Here is a 15,681-nt window from a genome sequence, read left to right as displayed (position 1 = left end):
AACCGGCTGTTAAGACGTTTCACTTCAAAAGTTTGTGTGTGTGTTTGTGTGTGTGTGCCTATCGTGTTTGACGCACCACTCAGCGGCACGAAATTTGGAAAAAAGAAAGAAAAAATGACGTTGGATATTTTTCTATATAAATTTTAAAAGCCCCGACGCGACGAAGAGCGCCCAAAAACTTCCCACCATAGGTGGGGGTTGAACCGTCGTAGGCTTCCCCAGCCACCGCCCGCCCCATTTGACAGACAGGCGCCGCGACGACCCGCTGACGTGCCGAGCTCCCCTTTCCGGTCCGGACAGCGACGAGGACTGGCAGGATGATCGATTGCGGAGGGGGTGGTGGAGGGGGAGGGGGGATGATCCTTAAGGGATGCCGGGGCTGCGGGCGATAAGGGCGACGTTGGAGGTGGTCTCCCTTGTTCGCTCGACAACTCCCACCTCCTCCGAACTCGGCTTATACTCTTCCCCCCACCATCATCTTTCACACATTCTATACAGCCAAAATGCTTACCCCGAGGCGTAGAAAAAAAACAAACATAATAGAGTGAGGCAAGGAAAGTTGTTGGATAATTTAGTTTTTTTTTTATCATTTTCATACTGTGCAAATATTTAATAATATAACATCCAATTTAGTAGGAGATTGCACTAATGTATCAAACAAACATGTTTAAAAAAATTTTAAAACAAGTTTAAGATAAAAACACTTAAATTCACCTCAAAACGCCATTTAGATTGATTTTACAATGACGTGTGAATCAATGCACCAACATCCAAAAACTTTATAATTATAACTTACACTTTAACTAGGAAATAAAAATAAGTTTCCAATCGGGATAGAAAATAAATGCGGAAGTGTGCTGGCCCGAGGTGGAACCGGGTAACCTCTCCGCGGGACCCGTGTTATTGTTTCCAATGTATAAATAATCTTTTGGCGTATTTAAAATTAATATTTTCAATTACTGTGATAAAGTTTCGAGAATTTCACCACTGATTTTTACCACCGCCTACCCTTCGTATGTTGCACATTTATCCTCCAAATATATTCAGAGTCGTCAGTCGTCCTCGATGACGCGTCAGATACGTGTGGCGAATGTCGTGGCTTCGAGCCCACCAACACTGCATGGCTCAAACTGCGTCAGATTCGTGTGGAGAAGGATGTAGCTTCGATCCTTGCAACATTTCATGGCTCCAAATGCGTCAGATACGTGTGGCGAAGGTCGTGGCTTCGATCCCAACACTGCATGGCTCCAATTTACGATCATCGAAAACAGACGCTCCAAAAACGTTTCGAGCTCGCAATAATCTTGGGAGATTCAGTCACTATCTTGCCTCTATGCAAGACACCTCAACTTTACCTTTAAGCTGCTGCTCAATAACAGCGTCAAGGTGGCCGCATGTTTGGGTCGTCGAACGGTGTGCAGAGCAGAGCTCCAGGTGTCAACGCGCCATTTACAAACCACTCCAGATTAATTACAAGTGACTGATTACGAATAGCATTTAAGGGGCCCGCCTCGTCAGGGGTGTATGTGTGTTAGTGAGGCGGGGTGATAAGCGCGACGCTCGCTGGTGCTTCCAGCGCGGTATAGCCTCTAAGCGCAAGTCTCTGAACTGGCGCGTATTCGTCTCGTCGTCACAGGATAACTGTGAAATTTGAGAGGTGACCGTAATATGGCGGAGAAATGAAGATAAAGGTGTTATGCAAGCCCCTTAAGTGCTTTCAAGAATCTGTACTGATTGTTTTATGCCTAAAAATTACTCTGGAAACACGCGTTTTAGGCATTTTAACGCTTCTAAAAATACAGTTTAAAAACTTAATCCGAAATTAAAAGTACTTTTCGGTCCTCAGCGAACTCTTAAATGCTATTCGTAAATAGGCCCCACTCGGATATCTTGAATAGTTTTGAAATCGCGTTGTTTTTCCTGAAGCTCTGCACACCGTTTGTTCTGCCCAGGTAGGCGGGCCCCTTAAGAGTCGTTGCAATTGTCTATACAAGTTTCGTTACGTGATTTTTTCTATAAAGTGTACTTCTTTGGACAGTTAAGAAGGATAAAAAGGGTGTTTTCACGGACGATTTTATGTATAAAAATTTCTTTACAACAATGGTATAGGGTGGTGTAAAGAACATGTTTAATATTCCAGTATAAAATGATAAGGGCCATCGCTACAAGTTTCAAAGGCGCGTTATCGACGAGAAGACTGCACGCCAGTTCTGTGGCTGGCACGTAGAGGCGAAGAGGCGTGTGATGAGCGAACCGGTGTCGCCCTTAGCGTCCCCGCGCTTATGGATACAATCTATCTTTGTGAAGGTAGATTAGTTCCACACTCATGTAAGCTAAGCAAGTACAAATAATTAAAAAAATTGTTTTCGCTTTAACATATGCTGAGGTAAACGTAAGGTAATAATATTTGTGTCAATTTTTGTTTCAAATATAAGACCTAAAACTTGTTTAAACGCAAGGAAAAAAAAAATATTAAGGAAGAAGCTAAAAGAATATACTAACTACAACCAATTTCAGAATAATAACAAGTTGTCGACAATTCCATTGCAAACATTCGGAGGTTAGGATTTCTTTCGTCCGTCGAAAGTTAAATCTTGGGAAGCTTTCGAACGACAGATCGACGGATGGAATTTTCCGGGCCTCCTGACTGCTCTGAGATCACGAGATTGGATTGAGGTAAGGATGGAAAACGGACGGACGTGAAGGATGGAAAACGAGCGGACGTGACGGATCACTAGTCCTACTTTACCCTCGCCTTAGAACTTCTAGGTAGCTAATGTTCAAGAAGAATACATGAAACGTAGGGAAGTTGTAGATGTGGCCAATATCACGGACGTATCACGTCTGGAAATAAAACTGCAAACAAGAGCCACAGTAAGTTATAATATATTCGAAATGGTCGGAATCATGGTCGGAATCATAGACACTTTGGATGAGAATAATCTATAAATTCAATGACCAAAATTAAAGTCTCCAGGTACATAAATATATGAAAACATGTGTTCTTGAAATTTATTTTACAGTGAGTGAAGATAACTTATATTCATAGTCGACAAAAAATTAACAAACTAAATGTTGCCACGTATAATTTTTGTTACTGAGAAATAATTACAGTTGTCAATGTCGTAGAGGTGTCCTTTCACCCTACACATAAGCATTAAATATAATTTGTGTTGAATTAAAATGAAACTGATTTGTGTGGGTACTATAAAGCAAATATCACTCACATTTAAGAGAAAATTTTATGCATTCGTTCCGACACTGCTCAGGTATGTGTTACCTTTAATTCCTACAAACAGCTTAATATGCTGTAGAAAACAGCCTGAAATACTTCTCAAAAAATTCCATACGCATTTGAAGTTCAAACTGAAAGACTTTATTGCAAATAATAGATAAGGTAATTAAGTTTTTTCTTAAATAATATTTTATTTATCAACGCAAGTTCTAAAACCATTCCAAACTTGTCACTAAACTTAAAGGAAATCAATGGTGTCAATCTGTATTTGTGCTTCACGTCGATATTTTTTTTCCTTTTGTAGTGTTGCATCGTAAATAGTTTTAGATAATTTTTAATTTTAACGAATACCACCTGAAAAGTTATTTTTTATCATCAGATATTTGAGCGCTGGCTACGCATTCCGCTCTAGGGTTTTATCTCCTGCTGGACTTAGCAAAGATACTCTTATCTAAACGAGCTACTCAAGACCCTTTACCAATGTCAGCGTTATCAGCGCGTAACTTACGCTGCTTGGGCGGGAGTTTTAAACATTACAGCGTTCTTTTTTTTTCTCTTAAAATTACACACACACACACACTTCCAATAGCCTGACGGAAGCAGATGCCAGTTCCTCAATAACTACAAAGAGCTGAACTAAAAATTATGTTTGACATTCAGAAATATACTTAATGTTAGATGTGTCTCATCTCAACAAATCTAAGGGAAGCGTTTCTTGTAAACAGGAGTGAAGCGATCGATGGTGGGAACGAGTAGAGGGAATAAAGTCGCGTACCGAGAAACAATCACTGTAGGTTTTTGACGCCACGTTTGCTAGACTTGTGGACCATCATAGAGAGGCCACTTTTAAGTGTAACAGCTCTCGGTATATATTTGGTGGAAGTAATTTCGTGAATACGGCGGAAGTCGCATGGAACGGAAACGTCTTAAGGCTCGGTCTCAGTCATGAGAAATTGTCCTTGCGGCACTCTGGCCGTTGAGGGGTGGAACGATGAGCAGAATTCACAACACAATGCCTTACCCCCTCTCTAGACCAGCGAGGGAGGTAGGTTTTCCTTCGCCCCTTTGTTACCCTTCACCCATCGCCTACCCATGGAACCGGTATTTACGGACTGCACCCTCCCCCTCTTCCTACCTGTAGGTTGTTATCTCACAGGCGATCTGGAGGGAAAATCCTTCCGTCTGGCCTGCTCAGTAGCCTCGCATTTCAGACATGTGATTTGTCACGGCCACTATCGGTAACACACCGCGCCAGTCAGAAGGTGTCGTCTGCGTGTCATCTGCTTTGATATTAGTTTGTATAGACCTGGTTTTATAGCTGGTTTGTTTTTATATCTTAGCGCTATGGATAAGTGTATCAGTATAAATAGTTTTCCAATAACATATTGGGAAAAAATAATAAAAAATTAAAAAAGATAGAAATTTATCTTATTTTCAGTAATTATGGTGTTTATAAAATCTTGTTTGGCTAGCCTTGCACTGCATTCCTACTACAGACATTACAATCTGTAAGTACCAGGTTTACTTTTACCAATGCCAAACAGCAAATCGACACATAAACACACTGCATTTCTTGAAAATACTGTACCGTTGTCATGTAATTTTCATAACACGTCAAATTCGGCCATTAAAAATACTTAAAGGAAACTACGCAGGCAAGATTTAAATATGCGCTTTTTGACAACTTTCACAATTTTGTTTTCTTTTCATATACTAAATAGGATAAAAACTAAAGGATCATCCATAGATAATAAATGTTTAAATTTTATTTAAAAAAAAACATAATCCCACACCGTATACTTCCTGAGATACGCGCATACGCATACAAGCTAAGTCTCACTAAAAAAAAAAAAAAAAAAAAAAAATACTTCCCCAGTCCTCTTGAATAGATGTATGGGAACGTTTTCAGTTTTCTGTATAATTATTTTTAAGACACAGTAATTTACAATAAAAGAATGTAAACATCAACGCAAGTTAGTCTCCAAATGAAAAAAAGTTGTCCGATTACATGTAAAATGTCAAAGAACCATATTATAAACTCATCCGCTTAAATGTCATGCTGTAAACAAGGGAGCATGAAAATGTTCTGCATTTCATGGAGTAAAGCGGGAGTACAATTTCGATACTAATTATATATATATATATATAAGAAATAAAATCGAACAGATTTGGTACTTACTACGCCAGAAAGTGAACTATAGTTGTTTCTGTAAGATCTCTTCCCCCGGCAGTAACAGCTACAACTGTGAGTAATGGAATGCCATCATGTTCTATGTGACCACGTTTCTTGGCCTCTTCAATTTCTTCCTTCACAGCTGTTTTCATTTCAGCTTGCGCAGCCTTCGCCCAATGTTCCTCCAAATTGTCATGATATTTTTTAAATGTGTTAGGTGACATTCATGGGATATCCATTTTAGTCATAATTTATTCTAGCTGAGACTGTCCTCCGCCAGTACTTATTGATGCTGACACAGCAACAGTGTTTACATACATGGATATAGAGCTCCGTTTTATATTCGTCCAAACGGTGGATTTCAAATCGCACAATTGACATTTCAGTACTCTTCCCGAATTCAGGCCTTCTCTTTTCTCAGAAATGGGAATCATATTTTTCAATGAACAATTAATGGGAATGTGATCATCTAAGGTTTTTAAAAGTTGGAAAAGGAAGCCGATATGAACAATACGTCTACCTTCAAAGGAATATGCACATTTCTGTGTACTCGTATCAACATCATTGATGTTTCTGGAAAAAAACAAAGGTCACCATATACGGACAATGATAAATGCGTACTGTGAAGTGCAATAGAAAACAGTTTATTTATATGGTTGCTATTAAATACCTAAAAAAAAAAAATATATATATATATATATATATATATATATACAGTACGCTGGTACAATTTGTAAATCTTCATATAATTCACAAGTTTATGGACAGTTTAACATAACTGAAACCGGAATAGTTTTTTTTCCTATGCGTAAAACGGCTAAGTTCCAGTAAAATAATATTTATATCCTAAGGCAAGTGCACAATGGAAAATAAAGTGGTAAGGACTATGAGAGGCTGTTCAAATAGACAACTTTTGTAAGGCATTGCTTAAATTCTAAATTGTGTGTATCTACCAAAGGATGCACAACACAGTGCAACTAGTTTCCCCTCGTCAATACTAACACAACACAGTTTATAACAGTCGGCGAGTACGTTTAATTTCAGGGACATACAGTCAGGTAGGGACAATTTTCAAATATTGAATTCAAAAGACCTAAACTTACCGTGAACAGCCTACACTGTAAAATACATACAGTAAAAAACGTTTTATACTTTTTAAAAAAATTCAAAACTAGCTGGCAAGAATTTTATGGTGACAATACACATTATTTACAATAAATTTTACAAGTAATTTGTGTGTGGTCTACCAGCATAATATATATTGTCGAATTGTCGAGTGAAATTTTTTTTAAATATTTGCCTATAATTTATTTGTAAAATCGCAAAATTCTGTATGTGTAATTTTATACATTTTTTGAAGTAGCTAATACCGCCATAGATAAGTGTAAATTATCTAATTTATGTAATTACCTTAGTTTGTATTATGGTACTTCTGTTAAAATAAATAATAGTTTAAGAAATTAAAAAACACGCTTTGATAGAGAAACAGGCTAAAAAGTAAAAATAAATACCTAGTTTAAAAAACTACAAATACACGCTTTAATAGAAAACCAAACTAAAATTAAAAGATAATACCATAATTTTTAATAAATTTAAATTATGAATAGTGTGACTATCAAAAAACGTTATTTAATTTTAAAAATGCGTGGGGTTCTTTTTAAGATATTTCCATAATGACTCTACTTTTACCAATAGCTGTCAATAAAATATTAGAACAATTGACATCAAGCACCTCACGTTTTTTACAATATTTTTTTTTGTTTATCACACTATTCTTATTTAAATATATTGAAAATTATTTTCTACTTTTTAGTTTGGTTTTCTATTAAAGCGTGTTTTTTAGTTTTTTTTAATTTTTAGTTTGGTTTTCTATCAAAGCGTGTTTTTTTTTAGTTTTCAAACTATTATTTATTTTTACATTTTAGATCAATTTATCATTTATGTGTGGTTTTTAATTTTAAACGATAATTTATTAAGCTCCCTCTGGAAACCTTATTTCATACGAGTACATGGTGCAAGACACTACCGTGTATCCGGGTATAAAAAAATCGCTAATCCTGAAGATCCTGATCAGGAAAATGGGTCAAACTGGTACTTTGTATAGAATGAAACTCGGTGGTGCTTTGTCGTCTCGAGCTAAACAGGGCCCGCTCCCGCGCCGACGAAGCTAAAACAATAAAACAAATACCTGGAACGCGGGAAAGACATCATCCACCTGACCGACCACTTCGTGCATCTTTGCGTATTGTCGGAAGCAAAAAAAAAAAAAAAAAAAAAAAAGTCGCAGGTAAGTTGTGGCCACAGCGGGTGGTACCCCACCCCCTAATCAACCCTTGCGAAAGTCCAAGCTCTCGCTCTGCCGGAGCGCGGAGGGGAAGGATATTGCCGGTGGTGGGGGAACAGATCTCGGGGTCGCGCATTCTTGAGGCAAACGCCGGAACTAAATATAAATATTTGAATTACTGTTTATAAGAAAACTATCTATCGAATGTACACAAATGTATATATATTCAATATCGTCGTAATATTTCCTATAGCTGTATTTTAAATAAAACCGTTTATTGATAATTAAAAAATGAACAAATATAATCTATTTTTTAAATTATTAAAAACAGTTAAGCCGCTAACTTTTACTATGCAGCCAATGTCAACAATGTCTACTTTCTGTAGATAATTAATTTTATGATTTAAGATGTTTCTAATCTGTGCTAAGAGTGCAGCAAAATGAACACTTTTTCCCATTGTATATCTGCTATGAGACCGAGCCTTAACCACGGTGCTGCCATCTGTGGCGGATGGCGCGAACCAAAGTTCACAAGGAAAAAGCGAAAATTTGTAGTATTAACGGTCAACAAGATGGGCAGTATTTTAATAAAAATTCCTTGTTGAAAATTAGGTCCAAAGCCGGGGTTTGGTATTTTTTCAAGTATTTTTAGCTTTTATCGGAGCCGTTTCATTATATGGTTTTTTGTATGCTAATCAAATTATTCAGTATTTAACGGTAGCTGCTCCAGCAGCAAATAAAATGGCGGGTCGGAAACTACGTGCGATTCGCTTCAAATAATGTAGTCGAAAACACAATTTGCGTACATATTTATCACACTCGGCATAATTTTAAATAATTCTACATTAAATTTTGTGCATGTGTGTTTAAGTGTATTTGCAACATGAGAACACGTGCATTTTCTCGTTACCGAGGTTATATGTTACATTTTTCTGGCAGTACTGAAAGACTATCACGTTTTTATTTTTCTTTCTATTTGCAAGAAATCCTGCACACGAAGCGGAAGAGCTATTCGGCACGTCGCGAAACCAGACAGCTCCTGCGCTATCTGGCGAAGGAGGTCGCCGTTCAGCAACGCGCGCACGCAAGGCACGCTCCGCGCAAGAGTGGAGCGGGGTGATAGGGTTACGCAAACACCAACACCATCGCCATTTCCCTCCCCCCCACTGCCTTGTCAAAAGGGAGGGAGAGGAAATACCCCTCGCGCCATTCTTCAGCAGACGTGCGGCGGAACAAGGGTAACCACTTCGCCCGAGACACACTGCGGCGTTCCATCACGCCCCCCGACATCCACCCCCCATCGACCTGCACCCTTCACCGATACGATACCTATACCAGCCCGCAGCGCGGCGGGATGCCACCGCACTACCACACGCCCCGTCGCTCCTAGACCGAGCCTTCCTCCTCCTTGGCGAGCCTTCCTCCTCCTTGGCGAGCCTTCCTCCTCCTTGGCGAGCCTTCCTCCTCCTTGGCGAGCCTTCCTCCTCCTTGGCGAGCCTTCCAGACTTATATCCGTGTTGGTGAGGCGGGATGACGAGCATGGGGGAGAAACTAATTGCAGAGGCTGACACCTAGTTTTCAAATTAGTTTCGGGCCCATCCGCTAGATAGTATAGTAGCTTTCATTATATATTACAAAAAGTACGTTGGCTGAGAAATTATCCTTAAACTACTATTAGGCAAACAAACAAATGAAAATAAATTTATTTTACAGTCACATACATTGTGGTGTGGCATACCAGAAATGTTTTATTACAAAACAGTATATTTTTTTGCACTATTTGAATCTCTTCTACTAAGCAATTAGTCAAAGTAGTTAAATTATCATTATTAATCTAACTTTGACCCTCCTGCCCGAGTTATCTTTTTGCGAGTAGTTATGAGCCCGTCCAAAAGATAGCGCCACATGTTGCGCAAAACATGGTTTTAGTTTCTACTTCTATACCTCCCTTCTTTTCCTGTGGTGGTTAAGTGCGACACTCGCGGTGTCGCCTCTAAGCGAAAGACTGTGAACTGGCATTACGGGGAAAATACGAGATCTGCGCGGTAACCATAACATTCTATGGCAGAAAATTTGAGATCAAGGTGCAATGCACGTTCCTTGTGCGCTTCCGTACCTGGCGTTTCATGTCTAAAAATCATTCTGAAAGCACGCAATTTAGCCATTTTAACTTTTCTAAAAATACAGTTGAAAAGGCCAAATAAGGGAAACCGACCGCTCTCAGGGAATTCTGAAATTCGTTCCGTAACAGACTCCACTATGATATCTCGAGCAGTTTTCAAAACGGGTAGTGTCTTCTAAAGCTCTGCACACCGCACGTGTGGCCTACGCAAGGGCAGCCCTCCAACATTCTCACAGTCGCATCAACAAGTATTTTGTAGGAGAAATGTTGAAACAACACATTTACCTTTAATTATTTAAATATCTGTAATAAAATAATTTCGTCATGCTCCGCAGTTAACTTTGTTCTTGTTTTCTTCTAACGGAAGTTCTTTCATATAACTGCACCAACTGATCAAATCTCGGCGATATATTAATTACCAAAACACGAAAAGTTTCTTCTCCAGATTAGAAAGACATTTAATTTTAGTTTAAATTTGGATTGCTCGTAAGCACACGCAATACGATATAAATAATACCAACGCTTGAGAGATTACGTCACGAAACCTCCACTAGCTTATCGACGGTGAACTGAAGCGGCTGTGTTGACAGCACGCCCTAAAGCCGGGTCTTACGACGAGCATGCCATTTCTCCTGATAAGGGCTCGAGGTGTTTAGAACTTCTTCCCTGAACAATTTAGAACTTCACATCAATTAATGCTCATCGCTGATTAGTAGTCCTGAAATTAATGGAAAAGCACACATCCTCAAGTTTCTTTATGTGCGACCAGCTGTTCGTGGTAAAAAAAAGGGGGGGGGGAGGGAAACAAAAGAGACAGAGGGAGGGGAAAAAAAGGGGGGAGGGAGGGAGCGAAAGATCACATGAAAAACCACAAATCATACATACCTCTCTGCACGGATTGCAATATAGGAAAATCGACTTGCGAGCGAGTCCAAAAAAAATAATAATAAGCGGACCGCATGTTTTCTCTTTGAAGGGTAAATCAGAGTTTTGTTTTTGAAAACAAACGCTTAAGTTTCCACTCAAAATCCTGCCTTTTTTTTAAACAACTTGTTTTTCGTCAAAATAAAACAAAAAGACACGGCGACGAATTAGCAGTGGGCAATTCCCCAGGCCCGACCCGATGGCACGGAAGTGAAAACAGCGCGGAGGCGCGCGCAGACAAACTGCCGGCGGTGCAGTGGACACGGGTAACGACCTGCCATGTTCTGTCAGCGCTCCGGGGCGGAGGGGTGGTGGTTAGGGGTTGCAATTCACGTGTTAACTGTCAGCGAGGCGCCGCGCGGGGCGTGCAGCGTTGAGTTACACTCTCGGCGAAACAAACAGCGAGGCGTCGAGGGCTCGCTCACAGAGGTTATCATCACAGTGGTCCTGGACGGTAACCAAGGAGAGGCTCGTTGTTATTCAACTGGATCAACATTTAACACCAACTATTCCATCGTGAAATTCTTTTATTCAACATGGCGTCCAATATATGTAGGCCAACAATGTATTGTGTCTACAGTATGGCGAACGCTACGTCACATCCACATTTAAATGTTAACTAATGATTTTCAAAATTGTAATGCGTAATTAAGTTGTCATTTATTTTTATAAATATATATTTTAACATAGTATTAAAGGATAGTCTCACTATTATAAAGTTTATTTTGCAAACCAATCACCTCAGTACATCCCCCGATTTTCTCTAGAGTTAATATTTACGGATAAATCACAGATGGCAGCACCGTATTTTTATCTCCCATCAAATGCCGTATACCGAAAGCTAAGACGTTTACATCAAATATGCATTGAAACTGAATCCGTAAAAGAGGTGTTTCGAAGTTCGAAGTATGAAGCTACATAAGGCAAATGATACAAAAAATTAAGTAGTGATAACAATTCAGTAAAAATCATGTTTAAACTAGGTACTCTATACATTCAGTCAATGGCAACAAATGTACATAATAAAAAAACCGAAATCGATAGCTATTTCGCTAATGTTTCCAGAGACACCGCTGGATTCAATCTAGTCCACAGACGAAGGAAAAAAAAAAATTAAGTGGGGAGGGGAGATAGCAAAAGACAGAAACGCAGCGCTGGAAATGAGACCACTGTTAAACAAATAAAGGGGAGAATGAAGGAGAGAGATAAGCCAAGGGAAAAATCTATTACCGTTCCGTGAGAACACGAAGTGGGGTGGCATTCCTCTCCCGCTAGCAAACAAGGTCCTCGTGTGGACGCAACCAGCAGCGAATCTCCAGACGAACAGGAACTTCAAAAGCCGAGAGTGACCAGGGAGTCGGCGGACACGCTTTCGGGACAAGCGCGCCTCCGGTTGAGATCGTGTTCGGATGTTGTGGCTGAACTGACACCAATGCTACTGTCCAAGTTAACCTGCTGCCAAACGGTCGTAACTTAATTTTTTTACCGCGTATGAACCTTCTATTATAGCGGCATACTAACCACTTGAAACGTTTTTAATTTGACAGTTTTTTTTTTAATTAATTAAACGACACTGCAGACATAAAAAAGTGCCAAAAGGATATGTAAACAACTGATAATAAATTTCGAGAATCGCAAAATTGTTGCGAAGTTGCACGGCACCCACTATACACACTGCCTTAAAATTTACTTCAAATCTTGCTTGGTAGTTAGTTTGGAAACCATAAAAACTTCCACCAGCTTACAGTGATGCGGTGACTAAATCGTCAAAACGGTACTTGGCTTAGTAAATCTAATAAATAATTGTTTCTGTAATTTATTTCAAATAATTTTAAAAAGTATTAGTTTAAATTAATATAATTTTTTTGATCGCGCAATATTCTTTAAAACAGTTGCAAACGCAGTTTGAAAACTGGTCGAACTTACCCCAATAGTTTAAACAAGCGTTTAATGTTATTTTGCTACTCTTAAATATATCTTCCACGCTATATACCACAGTATAACGCTTATTAATTAACCCCATTTAGCCGCGTCATCAATGAGTGTGAAATGCTGTTTTTTTACATGAATTTAAAAAAATATATAGTTTCAGGTGCACCGTAATGATATTAATGATTAGATAAACCGGAATATCAAATGCTACTTTTTTATAACAATAAATTATTATACAAAAAATAAAATCACGAAGATTCTCTCCATCATTGACAAAAGAAACTCAAGTCACGTACACAAGAGCATTTCTGGAGATAAACAGCATTAAGAAACGAAACGTGCATTTGCGAAACATTATTTGGGTGAATACTCAGTTTTATAGGAGGCATATCAAAATTTAAGGAAATTTAATAACTATTAAGTGATAAAAAAAACACATTGAAAGGAAGCTAATGAAGTGAGTCATGTTTCTGGAATTGCAGGACATAAGCACTCGAATCCTTGGTCACGCCGCACGCACACGACCACTTCTCCGAAAGGCAGAGCTATGTTAAGGCCGGTCCACACGCAACGTTTTCAGCAACGATTTACCTGCGCAGGTCACACCGTTGGAGACAAGACGTAGCGTGTAGACAGGAAAACTGCGCAGATTTGTGAACTGCGCTGAGACGGAAAACTGGCCAAGAGCATTTATGTCCGCGCAGTTTAGTGCCGTAGCGTGTGGACACTTACTCCGTCTCCTCCGTACACGGGGCTCAGTTCTCCCTCGGTATTTGTGCCGGAACAGTGTAATATGCTGAACGATGACCGATTTGCGACAGTGTTCACGTGAATTTTCTAACAGAGTTCATTGGTCCGTGCAAGTCCTTTCCGTGTTTGTGGCGGGTCAAATCAAAAGAATATAGCGATAGGGCCAAAAAAAAAAAAAGTCAGAGTATGAAGCACTTGTGCAAAAATACAAATAGGTTGTTGACATCGCGGCTAACAGAGATAAAATCACAAAAAAAAAAACAAAAAAAAACTATTCTTTGAGGTCGGTATACCGTAAATAATTGGCCAAAGTAAGGATTTCTCGCAACTGATAGGATAAAACTTGGCTGCAAACTGTGTTGTGTGGACACGGCTAAACTGCAACCTTTTGTTTGCACAGTTTTACCTGCGCAGTCAAAACTGTGTACAAAACGTTGCGTGTGGACCGGCCTTTAGAGTAACAGGGATGAGAAGGGGAATCGGGAGAGGGGAGACAGCATTTGTTTCCGAGCCGGAGGTTCACGCTTCATTCCCCGCCTGTTTCATCGCCACATTGTGGAAAACCTCTAACCGGAAAATTCGCTACCAATCCCGGCAATGCGCACTGCCCACTCGCTACCACAAAGCCCAGTAACGAGAAGGAAGGGAGGGAGGGAAAAGGGGAGGAAAATTCCCGTTTTAAACGATACGCTTTTCGAAGGCCGAGTTAACCTGCAAATTCAGACATAAAAAAAATATAACGCGTCAATCGGACAGACAATCGCATTATTTCAATTCGTTAGAAACTATTCTTCACGTGTTTTAACTGCTAATAACAATATGAAACAAAACACTGGGAAATGGAGCCTGGCAGCGCGCAGTGGTAAAGCGCCCGACTCCCATTTCAATCGATCCGGGTTGGAATCCTGGTCCAGCCAACCTGATTTCAGTTTTCCGTTGTTTTCCAGAGATCATTCCGGGTTCCTCCCGATAGACCATGTCCGCGCTTCCTTTCATGATATCCCTGTTCTTTGATAGTAACGAGACGACAACACACGAAGTGGTCATTCCATGTCAAGTGATACAGAAACCAAAAATTGGTTGCTTGAAAATTTTAAAATGGTTTAATGCCTAAAAACTATTCTGAAAACGCAAGTTTTAGCCATTTGTACTCTTTTAAAAATACAGTTAAAAAATTTAATACGAAACAGAGCTACTAATTCACTCCAGGCGTGTTCTTTTTTTTTACTGATATTCGTAAACAGACACCACTCGGATACATTGAACTGTTTTTTTCAAAACATGTCCCCCCCCCCCCCCCCAATGGAATCTCTGCACACTGTATGCATGCCTAGATATGTGGGACCTTTACAAAATAATAATAACAAAGCAGAGAATAATTTCGCCAGCGTGATGTCAAGACGCGAAGGATTTTCCGGAAGATCCACGTATGGTTCAGTGGTGTGGCGGAAAAGCGGCGAGAATGCTTCGCTCACTGTGCTCCCCACTTTCTCGCCAGTTTACTCCCGGCGCTATTTTCTCTTACCACGGGCTAGTCGGGCAAGGAGTCCACTCAAGTCCAGCGTCAACATAGTCATACGTTGGGCGCACAGGTTTACACTATTATGGATAAAGAACTTTACGATGCTTAAGAACTTTTATTGCCACGCGTGTCTAAAATATTCTAAGGCGACAATATAGTTTTACAGTACCTGACGCACTGCAACGATGCCATTCTCATTTACAACCGTAGCAAAATTGTCAAAATGACCAAATTTCAATTTTCCATAACGTTAGATATTACAACCAAACAAAAGAAGTTGTCACACTTAAAAACGAGCTATTTATGAAACACCACATTCCAAAATATTGCAATGTTTGTGTGTATGTGTACTTATTAGGGGCATACGCGGTATTACCACCCCCCCCCCCCCCACGAAATCCGAAGAAATAATTTTCACGTAAAAAGGAAATAACTTGAAAGCAGACAGTAGGCAAAGATGTTCTAACACCCCACAAAAAAAAATGAAATTCTGCGTGCGCTCCTGATACTGATACACATACACAAACACCCACACACTGCCATTACATTATGTCTAGAAACAATATGGCGCAATCGCCCAGGCCAGTAACGTTATTAAGACAACACCGTAACAGAATACGCCAGAAACGGAAGTGTCTTTACAATATGTTTAGGCCTCTTGGTCAGGATTTTTTTTTTTAAACTGGGCATCGAACGCCGTTCCCGCAGAGAGTTCCAGGCGACGGAATGTCACCCGTTA

The sequence above is a fragment of the Bacillus rossius genome, chromosome 8 (assembly GCF_032445375.1).
Source record: "Bacillus rossius redtenbacheri isolate Brsri chromosome 8, Brsri_v3, whole genome shotgun sequence".
In the NCBI taxonomy this organism is placed as follows: domain Eukaryota; kingdom Metazoa; phylum Arthropoda; class Insecta; order Phasmatodea; family Bacillidae; genus Bacillus; species Bacillus rossius.
This window is presented reverse-complemented; position numbering follows the sequence as displayed.